The 23,956-nt window shown below is 32.3% G+C and overlaps 1 long non-coding RNA gene across 1 annotated transcript; it reads right to left on the bottom strand.

Annotated features, from left to right (window-relative positions):
• Window positions 1-4,213: 4,213 nt before the first annotated feature.
• On the bottom strand, window positions 4,214-22,370 carry LOC132530738 (uncharacterized). Its single transcript, XR_009543876.1, has 4 exons — window positions 22,318-22,370; window positions 19,084-19,215; window positions 6,268-6,385; window positions 4,214-4,327 (listed from the first exon to the last, which is right to left on the bottom strand). It is a non-coding gene; the product is annotated as an uncharacterized LOC132530738 (long non-coding RNA).
• Between the last annotated feature and the right edge of the window lie 1,586 nt (window positions 22,371-23,956).

Raw genomic sequence — 23,956 nt, forward strand, 5'->3', positions numbered from 1 at the left:
TAGCAAGGAAAAAGGATGATCTTAAATCAATAACCTAATCTTTCTTCTTAAGAAACTAAAGCAGAGCAAGCTAAACCAAATAAAGCAGAAGGGGGGGAATAATAAAGATTAGAACAGAAACAAATGAAACAGAGAATTGAAAAACAGAAGAGAAAATCAACAAAACCAAAAGTTGATTCTTTGGAAAGATCAATGAATTTGACAAACATTTAGCTCGTCTGAGCAAGAAATAGAGAGATGACTCAAATTACTAAAGTCAAGAATTAAAAACAAAGGCTATTCACCTTACAGAAATAGAATTATAAATGAATACTATGAATACGTGTATGTCAACAAATGAGATAATCTAGATGAAATGAACACATTCTTAGAACGACATAAACTACTGAAACGAATGCAAGAAGAAATAGAAAATCTGAATAGGCTGATAACACAAAAAAACTTAATTAGTCAACAAACAATTCTCACAAGAAAAGTACAGGCCCAAGTGGCTTCACTGGTGAATTTTACCAAATATTTAAATAGAAATTAATACCAATACTCACAGACATATCCAAAAAATAGCAGAGGAGGTAATACTTCTTAACTCATTCCTTGAGGCCTGTATTAACTCTCATACCAAAACCAGACAAAGACATCACAAGAAAGACAAACTACAGACAAATATCCCTTATGAATATGGATGCAAAATTCCTCAGGAAAATACTAGAAAACTGAATCCAGTAACACAAAGGAGGATTATACACAATGACCAAGTGAGATTTAGTCCAGGAATGCAAGGTTGTTTTAATACACAAAAGTCAATCAATGTAATATATTATGTGAATATAATACAGAACAAAAATCACATGATTATCTAAGTATACTTCCTATCAAAATCCTAGTTGTCTTTTTTGCAGTAATTGACAAGTTGATCCTAAAACTCATATGGAAATTCAAGAGAACTGGAATATCCAAAACAATACTGAAAAAGAAAAATAAAGTTGGAGGACTCACACTTCCAATTTCTAAACCTACTATAAACCTACAGTAATTAAAACAGTGTGGTACTGGCATAAGTATATTCATATTGCTTAATGGAATAGAATCAACAGTTTAGAAATAAACCCTTAAGTTTATAGTCAATTGCTTTTGACAAAGGTGCTAAGATAACTCAATGAGGAAAGAACAGTCTTTTCCACAAATTGTGCAAGGATATCCAGTTGCAAAAGAATGAATTTGGACTCTTATGATACACCATATACAAAAATTAACTCAATGTGCTTCATAGACCTAAATGTAAGAGCTAAAATGATGAAACTGTTAGAAGAAAACAGAGGCAAAAATATTTGTGACCTTGGATTAGGCAACAGTTTTTTAGATATGATATCAAAAGCACAAGCAACGACAAAAAAATAGATAAATTGAGCTTTATCATTTGGAACTAGTATTCATGATATAGAAAGAATTCTTACAACTCAATGAAACAAAGAAATGTAATTTATTTTAAAAATGTGAGAAATATTTTTCTCCAAAAGAGATACAAAACTGTCCATAAGTACATAAAAATGTTCAAAATCATTAGTCATTAGTTAAATGCATATCAAAACCACAACAAGATACCACTCTGCATTTGTTCAGATGGTTATAATAGAAAATGGAAAATAACAGGTGTTGATACAGATGTGGAAAAATCGGAAGCCTCATGCACTGTTGGTAGGAATGTTAAATGGTGAAGTCCTTTGGTAACAGTATGGTAGTTTTTCAATAAATCAATATATCTATTTTTATGCCAGTACCCCCTACCCTTCCTTCCTGCATTCCTTGGTCCCTCCCACTCTCTCTTCCTTTTTCACTTCTTCTCTCCTTTCCTTTTGGATTATCTTTTATTGGATTTTAGAATCAAGGTTTGCTACCTAGTAAAATAGACTAGAGGAATTTTCTTTTTCTATAATTCAGAGTAGTTTAATAAATATGAAATATTTGTTCTTTAAGGTGATATACAATACAGCCATGAAAACTATTTGAATTGGTAAAAAGATTTTATATTTCTAAAATCCTCTGTGATTATTAGTTTGGCCAGATTTTCTCATTTTTCTTAAGTCAGTTTCTTATGTTCATCCTTCTACTTCTGTCTTTTGTTTTTCAATAATTTCAGCTTTCTTTTTATTGATACCATTATTTTTCTTGTTTTGGTTTACTATAATTTTTTTAACTGTTTGTCAAAGTGAATATTTATTTCACATTAAGTTGTTTTTATTTGATAATAAAGGCTTTTCAACTATCATCTGAGTCTTATTTTAGTTGTGCCATATGAACTAGTGTAATGTTTCTAAGTACTTCTGAAATAATTTATAATTTGTTTTTCTCTTGGATTATTGAAAATTTTTAATTTTTAAAATTAAAAAAATTTTTAACATCTTTATTGGAGGATAATTGCTTTACAATGGTGTGTTAGTTTCTGTTTTATAACAAAGTGAATCAGCTATACATGTACATATATCCCCATATCTCCTCCCTCTTGAGTCTCCCTCCCACCCTCCCTATCCCACCCCTCTAGGTGGTCACAAAGCACTGAGCTGATCTCCCTGTGCTATGTGGCTCCTTCCCACTAGCTATCTATTTTACATTTGGTCACTACCAAATATATGCCCATGCCACTCTCTCACTTCGTCCCAGCTTACCCTTCCCCCTCCCCGTGTCCTCAAGTCCATCTATACATCTGCGTCTTTATTCCTGTCCTGCCCCTAGGTTCTTCAGAACCATTTTTTTAAAAAATTTTTAACTTATAAAATTTTTATCCTTTAATATAAGCTTTTATTGGATTATATTTAAAGAATGAGACCTATGAAATATATCCTTTTTAAAACTTCTAGAATTTTTAAAATGTTATGTAAAATTGATGTATATTTTCTATGAACATAAGAATAAATGCTCTCTGTTTTTAATGTACTATTTTATATATACATATATCTTCAAGCAGTTAATTGAATTAATTAAATAATTAATATTCTTGATATTTTAACTGCTCACTCTGTAAAATTCTGGAAAAGATATAATATTTTCCTATAATTATATTTTAATCAAGTTAATTTTTTTATCCCAGTTCTTAATTTTTTTTAATTTTCATGCTTCTTGTTGCTTAAAAAGTATTACCATTTTATCTTTTTGATGAATTATATCCTTTGCCAATATGTAACAATGTCCCCTTTTCCTATTTCAATGTCATTAGCTTTAAATTTTACTTTATCCAATATTAATTAATTATGAATATCAAATATTAAATATCTAATCTTTTAAATCTGTTTGCATTTACCCCTTTTTTAGTTTTGATAGTCCATTGTCACTGATTTGGATGTATTTTTCAAAAACAACAAAGAGCTGCTTTAAAAATAAAACAGTTTGATTATCTGCCTTTTGGTAGGAGAAAGCAACCTTTTACTATTTATTGAAATGGTTGAAAGGCTTGCTTATATTTCTTCTATCTCATTTTATTTTTGCTGTTATTTTATTTTTGTTTACTTAAAAATTTTCTGGTTTGATCAAGTTTTAGTTAATTCTTTTTTCCTTCTTACATATTTGAAGTTTCATGGCTGTCAAATTTGTTGGTATAAGGCATTCATTCATTGCCAAATTAAAGGTCAATTATATTCTCACCATTGAGGGTACATGGTGAACAAGAGAGTTAAGGTGTTTGCTGTCATGAACTTTATATTCTGGTGGAGGCTGACAGATTATCAACCAACCAACAATAAGTAATCACTTAATATACAAGAAAATATAAGATAAATACAGTGTAGAGAAATCAAATAGCAAAATATAATAGCAAGTGACTGGGAGGCTTCTTAGAAGTATCATTTCAGTTTTGCCATCTTCCATGCTCTGGCAGGTGCCTCTTAAAAAGGCACAGTCACCATCTTCTCAGAATTCCCAATGCTTTTCCCTTTGCCTTTCTAGATAAGTTTACACAGACACATGTACAGATTTTTATTTTTTTTCTCATTTTAACATAATGTACATATGGAACTTGCATTGGGGAAAAGAGAACATATGTGTTTCAGTAAGATTAATTTTTTTCCTTCAGCAGAACTGAATGTTCTTCCACTCTGACATTTCATTAATTTTGCTTCAAGGAAAAGAAATGAGTCGACTGAAAGTGGAAAAAATGATAGTAGTAGCATATTGTGGTAATATATTTATTTCATGTCAAATTAAATCAATAAAAGATGTTAAGATTATCTTGTAATACTTCCATAATTTTGTGGATATTTTGAAGATTTTTTTCAAGAAAGTTGGCCAACAGCTGATTTACACCATAGTTGCAGAATGCTGATTGATATCACAGCTTCTGATTGTGACAAAATATTATAATTTTGAGAGAATAAAATGCATTAAGATCAAAGCAGTACTATTAATTTACTTCAGGTTCAAAATTTCTCTACCTAGCCCTACAAGACATAAGAATTTTGGACAATTGAGACTTTCATTTCATCATTAGTAAACCTTAATTTATTTTTATATTGTTTGCAATAGAGTGTTAAACAATACTTTCAAAGTCTTAACTATTCATTTTCCAGATAGTTATCATTAATAATTCAGTTTTTATGGAAAGCTGGTTTTCTTAACCCTTTAAAAAATCACTGGGATGTTTTCAAGAGTACAATAACATAAGAGTAATTAAAATTATCTTAAACTCTTACTTGACTAGAGCTACTTCAGACACATTTTTGTGTGTCTGTGCAGCTCTAAGAGAAAATCCATATTTGGCTTTATTTGTTATATTACATGATAGTTGGTTTGATGTTATTTAAAACTGAGATACTAAGCACTTACTGGGTTTTTGATTAGTAACTGGCAAACTTCAAAAGGCCTGGATATTTGGTTTGGATAAAACTTGATTAGTTTGGATGGCTATTCAGATTTCCCCCCAAATCTCTACGGCCTCTTACCAGGTCTTCCCTGTCTGAATATTTCGTTCTTCACCCATCTCCCAAGAGACTGAATTTCATGTTTTTAGGACTGCAGTTCCTAGTTAAATATTCTTGAAGCCTGTCTTTATAAAGATTGACAGGTCATATGACCAACTATTTTTTAGAACCTTTATATTCATCATCTTTATACATAGATAATTTTCTTTTCCTATTATCAGAATCATGGACTTTTAGAACTATATGGGAAGATTTGAGATCATCTAATCAATTCTAGTTATACATGTTAGGAAAATGAGTTTTCTAAGGTCCTTTAAATATGTAAGCTCAGTTGTTAAATGGAGTACAAGTAGTTCAAATAAGACTGTTGTAAGTGATAAATCAGATAATATACTAAAGATATCTGGCCATATTAGGCTACACTCACGTACACAAACACACGCCTTTTACTTTTCTTCCTTCTTTTCACATAGAGTGAGTTAGTGGATAAACATGGACTGGACTCTACCTCATGGATCTTCTTTTGACCACAATTCCTAAAATCCTCTTCCTTATTTCTCTCCTGATCTAGAACCATTTCCTCTTTTTTTCCTTTTCCTTTCCATGATATTTATTTTTCTCTTTGCCTCTTCAATCTTTGCCTTTCTAGTCATATGGGTTTTTTACCCCTATATTGTTTTCTGGGATTAATAGCCAGAATTTCAAGAATGCCATCAATATTATATATTGTTCAGCTCTTAATAATCCATCTCAAAGAGATGAGCAGAAGGATGTAAATTATATACTATGTGATTTTTATGTTCAAAGATATTCCATATAGAAATTATATGTGTTATAGAGATCATTGATAAGCAAATATTTTCCTTTTGACTAGAGTTACTGATTGTAGAATATTTTCTATGTATCAGCTACTATGTTAAGCCCTTTGTACAATCATTTTTATAATCCTCATAGGTTTCTAATGAATTGCATATTTCCTCAGTTTGGAACATTCTGCCTCCTGATTGTCACACAGGAGGATTTTCCTCTGGTTTCGCCTCAAAAATCTCCTCCTCAGAGATGCTTCCACAATATCTCATCTGAAGAGTGTCCCAGGCTCTCCTTAACACATCATTTACTTTTATTTCTTACTATCTATTATATAAATATATAAAATTATCTTAGTTGCTTTCTTGTTATTGTTTTCCCTGCCCTGACAACTGTAATTTAAGCCCCATGATATCATAGATCTTGTCTGTCTTGTTCATTGCTGAATTTCTAGCACCTAGAATGGTGCCGAGTACAAATGGATGTTCAATAATTATCAAATGATTTCATGTTACTTCAACTGAACCATATCTAGTAAGGCTGATTAACTTACGCAAATTACAGAGCTAGTGAGGGGCAGAATCGGCTGTCATACCCATGTTTCCACCATTTCAACATCCATGTTCCTCACCACAACCTTTGATTGCTCTCAGACTATCTTTGGATTCTACCTGAAAAAGAAAATGAAAACAAAAGCCATTACATTCTTGTGTGTGCCAAGTCAGGGTCACACACTTTCAAATATTCTAGACAAAATTATTGCTAAACAGCCATGCATGTTTTCCAGATTCTCATATTTATTACAGATATATTGTAATGATTTAGTCATTAATGGGACATTCATTTCTTCCTTTACTTATTAGGAAATTTCAAGGAGATCCTTTCGATCCTTTTTTCATATTGTGATCTAAGACTGTGACCAACTTTTGAACTTCTCTTATGTTTATTCATTCAGTACTCTGTAGCCTACAAAATAAATTATAGTAGTTCATTGGTCCAAGAATTTTTGCACTTAATGTTTATGACATACATTATCAGATCTGACCATGGCATTTGAATAATTTGTGAGGTACCCAAGCTTCCAGTACCCTTAAAATAGTTTCTGATTTATTGTTATGACAATCTGGGAGCTGGAATTTATTGGTATTATGTTTTCAACATCACTGGTACCACCATGTTATTACCCAAAGAATTAAGATTTCAGTCCTTGAAGGAGAAAAATGTTGGCATTTCCTTCTCTATAATTTATCCATGAATGAGCATCAACTATTTATGAGGAGAAGGAAGAAATTAGAAGTGTTATCTTTTATCGTTAACTGAAAACAGAAAGATACATTATTTGTTGTTTAAAGGGATTTTCAGTAAATACATTTGTTTTATATTTTGCTAAGTTGTTTTTTAAAATAGAAATTATGTCATAGAAGCAATTTTATTTTGAGAGCCTTTTAATAGGTAAAATAGAGAAGTTTATTAATGATTAGATATAGATATATAAGAAAGTTAAGTATACCAAATAAAGCAGTTTAAATCTATCTTATTCAAAATATTGGGGTGAAAGAAACTCAGAAGACATGTAATTCCAGCTACTCAATTATATAAATGTTTTCAATTGGATTGCTAGAAAAAGATTTTAAATGTCATCTAAAAATAAAGGTTGTAAACAAATTACCTTTTAATCTCCTTTTCTGAACACTGATTGATTTTATATAAAAGTTTCATGAAGAAAATATTTTGGTATATGCCATTGTTTTCACATAATTTGTGGTTACTATAGGTGGACTCTGTTAAGGAAGACACAGGCTAAAGGCTACCTACAGGAAATAAAAATACGAGAAGTTGAAAGAGGCTTCTACTTTATCAAGATAGTCATAATCCTGGAACTACAGAACATTCAGAAAGATTTAAAGTTTACATTTTACTCTAATTGATATTGAGATTTTTCCTCAAAATATTTTTAAATTTTAAAAATCTGTATATATTTTAACTGTTTTAAATGAAACTAATTATATATTGTTGAAAACATACATGGAAAACATTTGAAGTATAGCTTTATGATGTAGCATATTAGAGTATTCTGGGCTTACGTGGCTTTCTAAAATAATTTACAATTCATTAAACTGATTTTACTATGGAAATTTTTTTTACTTGAACCCCTATTCTTTGATTTTTCTAAAACATATTTGAGAGGTCAATGTTACTACTTAGTGCCTATAATTATATTTCAACATTGTGAGGTCTGCCTCTTTGTAAGGTCAGCCGTAGTATTTTATGATTATTCCTGATGAAAATGTTATTTGATATATTTCATTTCTTTTGTAAACTAGTAGCTTTTCCTAGTAGTAATATGACTTTAATTTATTTAAGTACAAGAAGATATATGTTTGCCAGCATAAACCTGAGAAAGCCAGCCATCCGGGATTTGTTTTAAAAGCAGAGTGCTCATAGAGGCTATAGTAGAATTAAGGCCAACCAAAGTAATTTTCATTAGTTTTCTTGGTTCACCTGTATTTAAATAGTAGCCAAACCAACTTTGTTTGTAGAAGTATTTGTAAAAACTGTTATGGCTCACTATGGGACCAGCTCTTTCAAAGTGCCTCAATGATGATGTAGGAGTTTCCAGGTTATTTGGGATAAATTTGTTTAAACTGCTTATCTTGACAAGGATACTCTCTTTAAGCTGAAGAGCCTATCTCTCTACCCATGATTGTCCGAAAATCTACTCTTTGCACTTACATCTATAATGCTCAATGTTGAATGTATGCATATTGAAATATTTCTCCATTATGTCAGTAATATTTAGATGTTAAGTGTGGGTACTGTTGGAAGTTCTCTTAAATCATAAAGGTGCTTGGAGATGACATGCAAACTAAGTTAGTTTTAATAAAAAGTTTAAACACTATAAAGATTTGGTTTATTATACTGATACGTGAGGGGAATCTGTACGCAAAGTGGATCATTTACAGCTTTCACTGAAATTAAAGTTTTTAATTTACCTGTTTAATTTACCTTAAACATTACCTGTGCATTTCATAGAATTACACGGTATACCTAAGGGAGAACAATATTGATATTAACTTGTGATTCTCCAATTTTTTTTTTTTTTTTTTGGTGGTGCGCGGGCCTCTCACTGTTGTGGCCTCTCCCGTTGCGGAGCACAGGCTCTGGACGCGCAGGTTCAGCGGCCATGGCTCACGGGCCCAGCCGCTCCGCGGCATGTGGGATCTTCCCAGACCGGGGCACGAACGCGTGTCCCCTGCATCGACAGGCGGACTCTCAACCACTGTGCCACCAGGGAAGCCCTGATTCTCCAATTTTATTTTGACTTGAGTCAAAATTTTATTCTGACAATATATGGGGAAAGTAAATAACTGAGCTAAAAATGGTTATTATAAAACTTTGGTGTTCAGGAATATGTTGCTTACAGTAGTGTTTCTTTTTTTTTTAAAGAAGATTTATGTATTCATACAAATTGAATAATCTAAAATAAAAGGAAGGCTTAATGATTTTTCTTAAGAAAAATTTCTAAAGCTGAAATTCTAAAAAAGCTTTTTTCCTCTTTTTTAATTGAAGTATAGCTGATGTACAATATTTTATGTTAACAGGTGTACAATATAGTGTTTCACAATTTTTAAAGGTATGCTCCATTTATAATTATTATAAAATATTGGCTATATTCCCCGTGTTGTACAATATTTTCTTGTATTATTTTATGCATAATAGTTTGTACCTCTTAATCACCTACCCCTATATTGTCCTTCCCTACTTCCCTCTCCTTACTGGTAACCACTAGTTTCTTCTCTGTATCTGTGCGTCTGCTTCTTTTTTGTTATATTCACTAGTGTGCTGTATTTTTTAGAGTCCACATATAAGTGATATTGTACAGTATTTGTCTTTCTCTGGCTTATTTCACTTAGCATAATACCCTCCAAATCCATCCATGTTGCTGCAAATGGCAAAATTTCATTTTTCTTTTTATGGCTGAGTAGTATTCCACTGTAAATATATACCACATCTTCTACATCCATTTATCTGTTGATGGACACTTAGGTTGTTTCCATATCTTGGCTATTGTAAATAATGCTGCTATGAACATTGGGGTGCATGTATCTTTTCAAATTAGAGTTTTTGGTTTTTTTCGGATATATACCCAGGAGTGGAATTGAAGCAGGGGACAAATCAGAATCATTTATGGAAAATCTCAATGTACATCTTTATACACAAAAAAACTTAAACCAGAGCCATAAATGAGAGCAAGGCCTTCGGAGAGAAGCAGACCTGGCTTTGATTTTTAACCTTGTGCCTTACTAAAAATATAAAGCCGGATAATTTTCTCAAAGCCAGATCACAAACTTAAAAGCCTACAATGACCCAGCAAAACTGAAACGAGAAATTGGCAGGATGGGGACTTGGTGATCTGGATGTCTGTGCCTCATCCAAACTGGAAGTCACTTGTTTCCATGCTCAGTGTTACTAGATCTTTTGATTTCCAAGAGAAGGTGGATATATGTATTTCTGTGTTCAATCCTCTGGTTTTTAAGTTTGGCAAGTAATTAAAATATTCTAAAAATACATCTTTGGCTGAGATTCATCCTGTGCGCACCAGATTGTGTTGTATACTTTCATATTAATCAAATAAACTTTTATTTATTTCCTCATAAGGAAGAGGATTTTTGTGAAGATTAATGAGCTGTTAAAGTTCCTGACATGTTGCAGATCTTTAATAATGGTTGGTTCCCACTGAACTTTCCTACTCAGTTTTCAACTTCTTTTCCCTTATCAGTAGAAACAGTTAATAAAAGCTGCATCTATTGTGCAGTTTTTAGCTTTTGTGTTTATTATGAGATATGGATTTGGCTTTTGTATTTAATACACTGTGTTTAACTATTCAAAACTATCAAACAGAAAGTATGTTTCCTTTGTCAACTTTTGGAAAAAATATTTTCACAAGGTGTCTACATAAATGGAAAAGACATGGTTTATATAATTACTTAAGCTACTTTAAAGATCCATGAAGTATTCCTTGGCAGATTCTTCCAATCCTTATGGTTACTCAATATCCATATGACAAGAGACATATACATGACAACATTAAGCCACTATTAAAGATAAATGAAAAAAGTTAAAGAAATGCATGAAGATATAGACACCATAATATTAATAAAAGTTTTCCCATTCTGGTGATTTTTACTTTCTTTATATTTGTGTGTCTCTTTTCAAAGTTTTATGTTGTGTAAATATTATTGATATAATTAGATGAAATAATAAAGCTATTTCATCTAGATAAAGAAATATGAATGAGAACTATTTTAGAAAAATAGATCATATTTTCTATTTGTAATATAAAAGTATTTAATTCACTTTCACTTGAATTAAGCTATAGTTAAAGGAATTGAAGTGAAACTTAAGAAACTGTCGGAGTAGAATAAATATATTTTTGTTCAAGTGATCTTAATTACAAAAATATGTGTCTAAAAGTAACAGGATATATATTATTAAGCTATTTTTAAAAAGAAAAAAAGAGGATACACTATATTCAGAGGAACCACTGGATGATTAGGTTGTAATAGTGAATCATTATGTGTGATAAATGTAACTATGACAACTCCTCTGGTCAAATAAATGAACTTCTTTTCAAGTAGTCCTCTCTTCTGAAATTTTTCTCATGAATACTATCCATAATATACTTTTTAGATCCAGGGATTTCCTTTGTTACTTTATTCTCTTTGGCTTCTCTCTTGCATTTATCTTTATTGATTACTCATGTCTTGGTACTCCTATCCTTTAATTTCCATCATGTAATAAATTTCTAGTACTTTTCCTTTCAATTTCAGCTGTTGTGGTCAGGCTGACTTCCTGACTGTCCTACAAACCCACTTGAGTTCATTTATATGTCAGGTAAAAGATTTATTGTTTTTAACCATGGGCCCTGTTAAGATTTACAAAACAATAACATAACCAAAACCCAAGATTATTAACTTTTAAATTAATTGTAAAACTTGAAAGAAACCCTTCAGGCAAGAAGATGAGTTAATATTTTAGAAATTATGTACCAAGGACTACATTGGTACTTAATAAATAACTAATAGACATTTAGTATTTGTTGAATAAATGAAAACAAGTTATATAAAAACCATGCCATAAAAGGAGGGAAGTTACCCTCTTCTTATATTGCTTTAGAGTAAATACAATGTATTATTTCCATCAAGAGGACCTTAGTATGGTGTCCCATACATAGGAAGGAATAAGAAGTAATGTAGAATGTTTCTCTGGTCTATCTGGTTTTGGGGTTCCTGAGGCTTTTGTCTTTGATAACATTAGATACCTTTCAAAAATAAATGGTTGTGCCCTGTTGAAAAATGGGCAGAAGAACTGAAAAGACATTTTCCCAAAGAGGACATGCAGATGGCCAACAGGCATATGAAAAGATGCTCAACATCGCTAATCATCAGGGAAATGCAAATTAAAACTACAATGAGATATCACCTCACACCCGCCAAAATGACTATCATCAAAAAGAACACAAATAACAAATGCTGGTGAGGATGTGGAGGAAAGCGAACTCTTATGCACTGTTGGTGGGGATGTAAATTCATACAGCCACTGTGGAAAACCATATGGAAGCTTCTCAAAACTAAAAATTGAACTACCATATGACTCAGCAATTCCACTCCTGGGTATATATCTGCAAAAACCAAAAACACTAATTTGAAAAGATACATGCACCCCAGTGTTCATAGCATTATTATTATTATTATTATTATTATTATTATTATTTGCGGTACACGGGTCTCTCACTGCTGTGGCCTCTGCAGTTGTGGAGCACAGGCTCTGGACACGCAGGCTCAGTAGCCATGGCTCACGGGCCCAGCCACTCCGCGGCATGTGGGATCTTCCCGGACCGGGGCACGAACCCGTGTCCCCTGCATCGGCAGGCGGACTTTCAACTACTGCGCCACCAGGGAAGCCCCATAGCAGCATTATTTACAATTGTTTAGATATGGAAGCAACCTAAGTGTCCATCAACAGATAAATGGATAAAGAGGATGTGGTGAATACACACACACACACACACACACACACGCGCGTGCGCGCGCAATGGCATACTACTCAGTCATGTTACAGCAACATGGATGGACTTGGGAGAGTTATGCTAAGTGAAATAAGTCAGACAGAGAAAGACAAATACTGTATGATATCATTTATACATGGAATCTAAAAAATACAACACACTAGAGAATATAATAAAAAAAGAAGCAGACTCACAGATATAGAGAACAAACTAGTGGTTACTAGTGGAGAGAGGGAAGGGGGGAGGGGCAACATAGAGGTAGGTGATTAAGAAGTACAAACTATTAAGTATAAAATAAGCTATAAGTATATATTGTACAACACAGGGAATATAGCCAATATTTTATAATAACTAAAACAGAGTATAACCTTTAAAAATTGTGATTCACTATATTGTACACCTGTAACTTACATAATATTGTACATCAACTATACTTTTATAAAAAAAAATTATTGTAAAGCTTATCTGAACTGAGAAAAGGTAAAACTGACCAGTTAGAGTGTTCTGGTTCCACAGCTTTAAATGATGTTATACCATTCTAAAACTGTTTGGTGCTGAAAATATGTTCAACTTCAGTTTATACTTGTTGACTTTTTCTTATATTGATAGATTAGATGAAAAGGAAAGGTCAAAGATGGCAAAGTTGGTCAGCACATACTTCAACTAGAATTGAGCATGTGAGTATGAAAAATATCAGCTGTCATTCTTGGAAACAGAACTAACTGTGGTATTTTAAGAGGTGCATTCAGATTGAATCAATAATGACAGCAAAATCTTATTTCAAATTTAGTTTTATTTACAACTACACTTTTACATTTAATTCTTCTCTGATTTCTGTATTTTTGGGGGGGGGTCTTTCCTTAGTTAATTTAATTATTATGCTTCTCTTGTTGCTTCTTGCAGGGAACTTTTATGAATGATCTAAATTCTGATTTTCAGTGCACACTGTGCTCTTTAGAAAGGTTGGATTAATGTGTGTTATATTTTCTCTCTTTCCATTTCCCGAAGCTTACTATTTTAAAAGTTTTTGCAGCTAGAGAATCTAATGATAAATCACCTTACTTATGAGTAAATTTAACAAATGTTGGCTGGTGGTAATAACACATTAGTTATTAATGATAAAATGTAGAGAATATATACCTGTATCATAAATGCTCACTGAATTGAGAATGATACAGTCCTGAGATTCTTACAACTATATTTATTAAAGTGTCAAGTAATAAGAATCCCAGTATGAAAAATGTATTACTTAATTCCATAAGAAATACAAGTTGAAACAAACAATTTTGTATGGCCTAAAACATCTGTCATTAATAGAGGCTATAATGATTTTTAACTAGCTATATTAGTCTTTTACTGTTAGTTAAACAGAGTTTCTAGAAATTAAAATGACAAAAAGGAGACTTACATTGCCACAAATTTATGTTAATTAGTATCTAATGAAAATCTTGCATTTTTCAATGCCAAAATATCTGAGCCAAGCTTAAGAGATTTTTAGCCATGATTAGATTATTTCCAGTCATAAAATGTGTCAAACTGTAACTTGTGTTTATTAATATAGCTCTCATTTTTTATAAACTAGAATAAAGTCTATGTACAATAGCAAGTAATTTAAAAAAACTAAATATAACTCTATAAATTTTGATTTGGAATTTCATTTGGATCTTATTTCTTAAAGCCAAATAAACTCACACATCATAGATTTTAGAATTTATTAAATACGAGTCTAAAATTGGACAGCTTTTTGATTCTCTATTGAATAATCCAGGTCTCAAAGTAATCTATGTGAGAAAAATATGGACTATTTGAAACATTATGAAAGCTTTATGAAGGTTTATTTTCCAAGAGGAAGTAACCAAATTTGACCTTGTGTATTTAGTTGGCTGAGCAATATTTAAGATACATTTCCATCCTCATAAAGATGTATCACATTAAAAAGTCCAACTTTTTACCAGGGGTGGGATGGTGGTGGGATGAATTGGGAGATTGGGATTGACATATATTCACTAATATGTATAAAATAGATAACTAATAGGAACCTGCTGTATAAAAAAATAAATAAAATAAAATTCAAATAAATAAATTGTAAAACAAAAAAATAAAAAGTACAACTTTTTTGACAATTAGCTTTTATTATAGAAATTCTGTCAATTCTGTTTGTCTCTCAATGTTTTGAATGCTGATAAGCTTAAAGAAAATCTATATTTGAGAGTAAAGTAAATAATTTGAAACAAATCCCACATTCTATTACCATAGATACTCTAGAAATATATTGTATATTATTTTATTATTTCCATCTGCTTGTTTTGGCTTTGGTTTGGTCTTCTATTTTAGCTTCTTCAGGTGGAAGCTTAAAATATTGATTTGAGACCTTTGTGTTTTGTTTTAATTTAAGTGTTTAATGACAAAAATTACCCTTTAGGTATTGCTTTAGATTCATTTCATAAATTTGATATGTTGTGTTTTCTTTTTTTACTCAGTGCAAAATATTTTATGACTTCCTTTATGCTTTCTTCATTGGCCCATAGTTTCTTAAAAGTGTTGCTTAAATTATGAACATTTGGGGGGTTTCCAGACATCTTTCTAATACTGATTTTTGGCTTAGTTCCATTGTGATCATAAAACATACTTTGTACGACTTAAAGTTTTAAAACCTGTTAATGTTTGTTTTATGTCCCAACATATCTTTGTAGATACTCCATGGGCATTTGAAAAGACTATATATATTCTTCTGTTTTGAGGTGGAATGTTGTATAAATGTCAATTAGGTCAAGTTGGTTTATAGTGCTGTTCCAATTTTTTTATCTTTACTGATATTCTCTCTTCTGGTTCTAACAATGATTCAAAGAGAATTTGTTGAAATCTCCAATGATAAATGTATCTTTCTCTTTTTAATTTTATCAATTTTTGATTTTTATATTTTAGAGCTCTGTCATTGAGTGTATATAATTTAAGATTAACATATATTCTTGACGAATTGACTTCTATATCATTATGTAATATCTTTTTTCCCCTGGTAATATTTCTTATTCTGAAGTTTACTTTGATATGATTTTAATTATTTCAAGTTAGTTTTGATCAGTGTTGAAGAGTATATATTTTCCTTATTTTTATTTCTGATTTATTTGTGTTTTATTCAAAGGGGTTTCTTTTTAAAAATTTTTAACAGCTTTATTGAGGTATAATTAATTTATAAAAAGAAATGTACATATTTAATGTGTACAATTTGATGAATTTGGAAATATGCAAACACCCATGATACCATCACCACAGTCAAGGCAACAGACATATCTAGCAGTTCCCAGAGTTTCCTGTGTCTTTGCTTTTTCCTTGATTGTTTGTTTTTGGGTAAAAACACAACATGAGTTACCCTCTTAACAAATTCTCAAGTGCACAATTTATTGTAACTATAGGCATGATGTTGTATAGCAGATCTCTAGAAATTATTCATCTAGTATAACTAAAACTTTATACCTATGGAAAAATAACTCCCAATTTCCCTCAACACATTACCTATGGTAAACAGTATTGTATTCTATGTTTCTATGAGCTTGACTATTTTAGATTCCCAAGTAAGTGGACTCAATGGGTACATATCCAAAAGAATATTGACGAGCTTTCTGCATTCTCATGTTCACCACAACATTATTCACAATAGTCAAGACACGAAAATAGCCCATGTGTCCACTGATAGATGAATGGCAAAGAAAGTGGAATACTATTCAGCCCCCCAAAAGAAGGAAACTGTCATTTGTGACAACATGGATGAACCTGGAGGACATTAATGAGCAAAATAAGCCAGTCACAGTCACTGTTTAATATAACAAGTTCCTCAGCTCTTCTGATATACATCAAATTGTGAGATCCACTCTGCTAAATGAACCCAAATAAGTGTTTCTTGTAGAGAACATACATTTGGCTATTTCTTTTTCATCCAACTTGACAATATCTGACTCTTAATTGAAGTGTTTAAACCATTTGCATTTAATATAATTATTACTTTAATGATAGGACTGGTGTGTATCTACCATCTTGCTACTCCTATTGTCCCATCAGTTTGTCCCTCTTGTTTTTCTTTCACGGCTCTCTTTTGGACTGATTATTTTTTATGATTTTATTTTTTCTCCTTTATTGGCTTATTAGCCCTACCTCTTTTTTTTTAAGTGGTTGATCTAGAGTTTGCTATTGCATCTTAACTTATTATAATTTACCTTCGAATATAGTTTATGCCATTTCCTCCATCTCATCTTTTGTGTTATCATTGTCATATATTTCACTTCTACGTATGATATAAATCCCACAATACATTATTGGTATTTTCGGTTTGGACAGTCTTCTATCTTTTTAAAGTGAATAAGCATAAGGAAAAAATCTTTATATTTACCTTCATTTTTACTATTTCTGGCACTTTGCCTTCCTTTGTATAAATTCAAATTTCCATCTGGTTTCATGTTCCTGATGAATGAACACTTTCCTTTAACAGCAAAGTAGTGCAGGTCTGCTGTCAATGAATTCCCCCTATTTTCTTGTCTGAGAAATATTTTTAATTTTATCTTAATCTTTAAAAGATTTTATTTCTTTTTTTGCTGGGTATACAATTCTAAGGAGCCTTTTTTCTATCAATATTTAAAAAATGTAATTTCATTATCTTTTGGTTTGTATAGTCTTTGATGAGAAGTCTGCTGTAAATTTTTATCTTTATTCTTCTTTGTAATGTTGGTTGTCTTCAAATATTTCTTCTATACAGTTTTTAATTTCTTCTTTGGGGACTCAAATTTCATGTATATTAGTGCATTTAATATTGTCCTCCCTCTCTTGGGTATTCTATCTGCTTTCTCTTTTCTTTCTGTTTTTAGCTTGGATAATTTCTATTAACCTATCTTCAAGTTCAATGATTTTTTTCCATACCTATAGCCAGTATGTTGATAAGCATGTCAAAGGAATTCTTCATCTCTGATACTGTGCTTTTAAAATTTATGACATTTCTATTTGACTCTTGTTTTACAGTTTCAATAACACTGCTGAAAATTCCTATCTTACATTGTATATAGTTCATCTTTTCTGGAATATCTGTTAACATGTTAATTGCAGTTATTGTAAAGTTGCTGTCTGATACTGCCAACATATGGAACAACTCTGAGTATGATTTTATTGACTGATTTATCTCTTGACAATAATTTTTCCTTTGCTTTGTTGCATGCCTCATAATTTTTGTCTAAATGCTGGATATTATATATAGAAGAATAGTTGAGACTGAGGTAAAAATTATTTCCTCTCAGAAATCAGCCCATCTCTTCTGTCAGGTTGTTAATATGGAGGGTTGAGTAAATCTTATCAGTACTTGAGCTGGGTTTGGATTTGGCTGTTGCTATTTAAACCTTTATTCATTACAGGCTTTAAATTCCTATTGTGGTGGGCTGTTGTTATCCTGTGCTAGGAGTAATGCCTGGAGTACTGGAGGGTTCTTCTCAGTATTCTTGTTCCACATTCACCTTTCAGTAGTCCTCCATGCCTATGCTACAGAGAGGATATCTCTCAATGTTCTTACCTCAACCCAGATTGCTGTTGATTGCTACTCATGTTAGGGGAAGAGGATGCTATATTATCCTGGTCTAGCCCAATTTTTAGGTAGGATCTCTGCTCCTGGGCCTTGGGAGTAGAGTTTTCATAGTCCAGACTTTCTAACTCATGCCAGCCAAACCCTGCCTTGTATATTGCACATGTCTTGGGTGGGAGAGTGTTTCCTGCTTCTTCCCCACTGGTAGCAGACATCTGCTTCGTATCAGTGTAGGATCTCAGGTCCAAGAGTTTTACCTGCCCTCTTTCATGAGCAGAAAGATTTTCCTTCTTCCCTTTCTACTTATCCCCCAGAAACAGTGGAAGTGTTTATGTCCTGAAGATAGGGGGACTTCCTAATCACTCCCAGAAGCAGATGGGTTATGCCTCTATCCCTCCCCTAGAAACAGGATTTTTGCCTGGATCCTAGGGACGTAGCACTTCCTGTCTCTATTCCAGCAACTTAATGCTTTTACTTTTTATAAGAGAAGGATCTGAGAAAATACAAAGTTTTGTATCTGTTCCCCAGGTGTAGCTGAACACCTGCATACCGATGTTCCTGAGGGAAGCTCTCTCCAGTTTTCTACCATGACCTTCAATTTTCATGGAATTGGCTCATGAAAAATGTTTGTGAGTGAGTGTAAAATATACTTGTTTCGAGGGATTTCAGTTTTTCCAAACTTAAATGCTAGTCCATTCTCAGCCTTTAAGAATTTGTTAAAGTTTAGTGTGATTTATTCTTACCCACTTCTACGGTGACCATCTCATCCTCTCATGTCTTGCCAAAGGTGAAAATTTGTGTGTACTGTTTCTCCTCACAGAGCTTGTCACTCTTTGGAACTCAGAGCATTTGCTTGCCCTGCAACTTCAGCTCTCCTATGGAGTAAAGAAAATGTAGATTTTGATTTTTTTTCTTGTTGTTAGGATAATAGCAACATTCTCTTGTGGTTTTCTGAATCCTAAGCAGATGCAGAACCTCCCTGAGTCCCTATAGTTGTTTTAAAGCAGGCTGTTAGCAGAACAGATGCATTAACTTAGTAGAATTAATCTTAGCAGAAAAGCAATAAAACATAGTTCACTAAATTTGAGACTTAAAGAGTACTAAGCATAACTTTAAAATAATTACAATATTGAAATATGGTCAATAAAATTATAGAGTTGTACATAAGAAAACTGGCTATTGGTACCTGGAATTGTTAATGCAAATAATGAACTATGTGACATTTCATACATTTCTATGGTTATATTCATAACAAAAATATTAGTTATACCATGTTGATCAGATAAGTTTCTTGGAGAAAGTAGAATGTAAATTTTATATTAAATGATATGTGACTTGAATTAGGCAAGAAAGAGGGATGGGCAGTCTGGGTGAGAAAAACAGCAAGTTCAAAGGCATGAAAATAGAAAATGAGTAGTGAGATTATGGTATATTAGAAAACTATAAAGATACTAGCCTTGTTTGGTTTATCTATATCTGAGGTTGGCAAACACAACCATGAGCCACATCCAACCTGCAGCCTGTTTTTGTATGACCAGTGAGCTAAGAATTGTTTTTAAATTTTTAAAAGGTTGCGAATAAAGAAAAACAAGATGCAAGAAAAAACAAGAAGGATAAGAGATAAAAGAAGTTGAAAAAGAGGAGACTGAGACTATATGTGGCTTGCAAAGCCTAAAATGTGTATATCTGAACTTTCACAAAAGAAGTTTTCCAACCCCTGATCTGTGTAGTTTTCTTATTGTTTGTTATTCTATTACAGAGAAATAGAAATCCCCCTTGAATTTTCAAAATTTATACTAAATATAATTGTCATATTATCTAATTCCTCCCTAATTTGCTTTCAATTGATTTATTGAATTAAACTTATAATTATACTTTGAACTACTATATTTTTTGCACAATTCAAAACATGTTTTTTACAGTTCCAATTCATTAAATGTGGATTTATAATTTAATAGATCACATATTGCTATCTAGTTTTTACATTTCCCTTTCCTTTGTTTATTGGTGAGCCAGATACAATCATAATTTCATTTTGCAAATTGCCATAAATCCATGATGTACTTAAGGGGTTTGACAGGACCTCCAAGGAAGAGGCAGGACCATGAGATGACCATAATGTATAACAAATTGGTGAAACGATAGATTGACACTGGATTGTTTTCCATGAAGATAGTTTTGACTTTCTAATTTCTTCCATGTCCTTCCTTTTTTTGTTTTTGTTTTTTTTTTAAACTATTCCTATTTGCCATCTTCTATCAGATGGCTGAGACAACCACATCAATTAGATGGGGCTGATCATCTAAGCCCTTTTTCTCTTCTCTCTCTTTCTGTTTGACAGTAACAATGCTCGTTCATACACCCTCAGAAGATGTGTGGTTATAAGAAAATAAAAAACTAAATATGATATTCTGATTTTTTTCAGGTACTGACTTTTAAAAATTAGTTTAAAACAAATAGAGTGTCATTTGGATGATAATTGTGGGATTTGATTAAAGCATTTCATACTTGTCTCCATTTTAATGGACAATCGATAACTATTTAAAAACAACAAATTATGTTTTCATAAATATTGCTTAAAATTTAACTCTTATTTAGTCAGATCCTCAATCAAAAACGTGTTCTTAACAAATAAAATATATCTTACAGCATGCTTTTAACTGTTTCACCTTCATCTTCAAATATGCCATAGAAATAACTTCATGGGGAACTTCAGTTTGTTATATGAATCTGTTCAGGGTTTGGCATGCAGAGGACAGAAAGACAAGGAACATTACTTTCTGACACCTGTTGCTCTCAGCAAATAGATACCAAAGCACAACTGGAAAATACCTGCTCTTTGTTTCAGATATTTTAGAAAACAGCTTATCAATCTGAAAGCCAAATCAGATATTGTTCAGTCCTAGAGGTAAAGATCAAAAAGATAATGTAACAGTCAAAGTAAGAATAAGGACAAAAAGGAACACGAGTTTGTTTTTATTGGTCTTCTTTTATTAGTGGATTTTACCCAAAAATTTCATAACAGGCTTTTTGCCAGTTCATTCCTTGGCTCTGTGACTTTGATGATTGCTGGCACCCCCAAAAACCTAATGGACTTCATGGTGAGGAAAACTGACTCGTTGTTAAGAAAAAATGTTAAGATAAACTTGGTAGGTTTTCTGTTAAGACATAGAAATTTAAACCTTGGATTAAAAACACAGCAGAGGAAAAGAAAACACATATTTTGACATTCAACTTTCAGATGTGGAGACCTCAAAATTATATTAGCAACAACCTGTTAACTAATGGTCATGGTCCAAATATTTAGGAACAAATCCTTCAGGCTTAGAAAATTACTAACATTGGCTTCTCAACCTTGGAGTCAATAGTAAAACTGCACATTTCCAGCCTTCATCATTTTCAATCAAGACATTAATTAATTTATTTTTTACTTGGATAAAGAGGTATTAGTAGAAAATAGTATTGTATAATTCTAAAGATCATTTCTAAGAAATGATTGATTTATGCTATTGACTAAATTGTATCCTTCTGAAATATATACATTGAAGTCCTAACCACTAATGTTACTTATCGAGGTAGAGTCTTTTTTTAAAGATTTTTTTTCATGTGGACCATTTTTAAAGTCTTTATTGAATTTGTTACAATATTGCTTCTGTTTTTAGGTTTTGGTTTTTTGGCTGTGAGGCATGTGGGATCTCAGCTCCCCAACCAGAGATTGAACCTGCTTCCCCTGCATTGGAAGGTGATGTCTTAACCACCAGACCGCCAGGGAAGTCCCAAGAAATAGAGTTTTTTGGAGATAATTAAAGTTAAATGAGTTGATAAGGATGGGACCCTAGTCTGATAAGACTGTGGCCTTATAAGAAGAGGAAGATCTGTGTGTGTGTGTGTGTGTGTGTGTGTGTGTGTGTGTGTCTCCTGCATGTGAGAACACAATGGGAAGGCAGCCATCTGAAAGCTAGGAAGACAGATCTTACCAGAAACTGAATCCTGCTGGACCTTGATCTTGAACTTTCCAGCAACTAGAGCTGTAAGAAAACAAATTTCAGTTGTTTAAACCACTCAGTCTATGGTATTTTGTTATGGTAGCCTAAGCTAACTAAGACAATTAATTCGCATTCTGTAACTGCCTTAATTTTATCCAGGATATATAAGAATAAGTACTTCCTTGAAATACTTTAAAAGTCTGCTCCCAAAGTAAAAAAATCCAGCAAAGAAAATAATAGCCTAGAGATGTTGATAATTGATCCTGCAGTTAAATCACCTTTCAGAACTATTCATACCACGAAGTGCAACTGCCTTTTATGGTTAAGGGTGAGCATAGAATTGTTTTCCTCCTTCCAACAGACCAGAACTTCTTAGAAACATATTTTACTATTTAAAGTTTAAGGCTCTCTTTCAACCTCTGTGCTGCAGATATTTAATTGGATAAAGACTCAATATTATGTCCAGTAAGTCAAAGGTTATGTTAGGATATAAGCTCATAACTACCTGAAATTTTCTTTCCTCTTTCTCACTGTGTTTCAACTATGCAATTCCTTTCTTTGCTTCAAACAAAGTTTCCAATAGTTTATCTAATCTTTGTTCTATTTGCATGATTTGACTTTATGATAATTAGTTTAATTAATATTTTGCTTTCTTTTTTGACTCTGAAAAGTCTTACAAATTACCTGTGAAATAATAATTACTCTTTGGCCTCAATTTTGTTTATGCGCAGGGAAGAGAATGTTAGAAGAGATGGAAATTAAGGGTGTGAAAAGATAACAGCATGATGCTGCTTTGGGCATATGGGCCTTTCTCTAACTCAATTTCGGTTTGTAAGGGTATCTGCATATGGTCAAATAACTTTCAGTTTCTAATTATGAATTATGGAATTAGTGAATATGGTATATAGTTCATGCTTAAAATGTATGATAGTAAATACCAAATGGGACTTGTTTGTATAAATGAATATATGGAATCTTCAGGGTGCAGGAGAGCCAACTCGGGAGCAAAGAAATTTGCTACTGTTTAATCACTTTATATCCTGGATGACGAAGTCAAGATGTCTCCCGTGCACGTGTTTATCACACATGATCATGTTCTATGTGCCAGAATGGTGTGATGGTGGGGGTGGAGTGATCTGCCTCTCTTTTTGTTTGTTTGCTCAGTTAGATTTCAGTGAACTTTGACTGAACTTAAATGCTTTTGACTACTGAGAGGGGCCTAGTGGCTAAAATATCAAATACTCATAAGAACACTGCAAATAATGCCTTTCCTTTTCCTTCAAATACCAGCAGGATGGAAGAGCTGTCTTTTGAGAATAATACTGTCAGAACACAGCCTTTCTCAGTCCTGGAATCATACCCACTTGGGAGACATACTTAAATGCTTATATATCTGTAATGGGTACACTAGATTTTTTATGCCTCCATTCCATTATTGGGTATTTTTCCCTGTGTTTGGTCCTGGGATTGAATCATGAATCTGTAATCTGAGAAGGGACGTGAGAGAGAAATTTTGGCAAAAAAGAATAGGGAAATAAAAGAAAAGTTCACTTTTTTAGTGGATTGAGGGGGAGGAGGGAATAGGGTTAGCAAGATCAGATGGCAGTGTTCTTTTGCCATGTTCCTTGCC

Source organism: Lagenorhynchus albirostris, chromosome 12 (assembly GCF_949774975.1).
Source record: "Lagenorhynchus albirostris chromosome 12, mLagAlb1.1, whole genome shotgun sequence".
In the NCBI taxonomy this organism is placed as follows: domain Eukaryota; kingdom Metazoa; phylum Chordata; class Mammalia; order Artiodactyla; family Delphinidae; genus Lagenorhynchus; species Lagenorhynchus albirostris.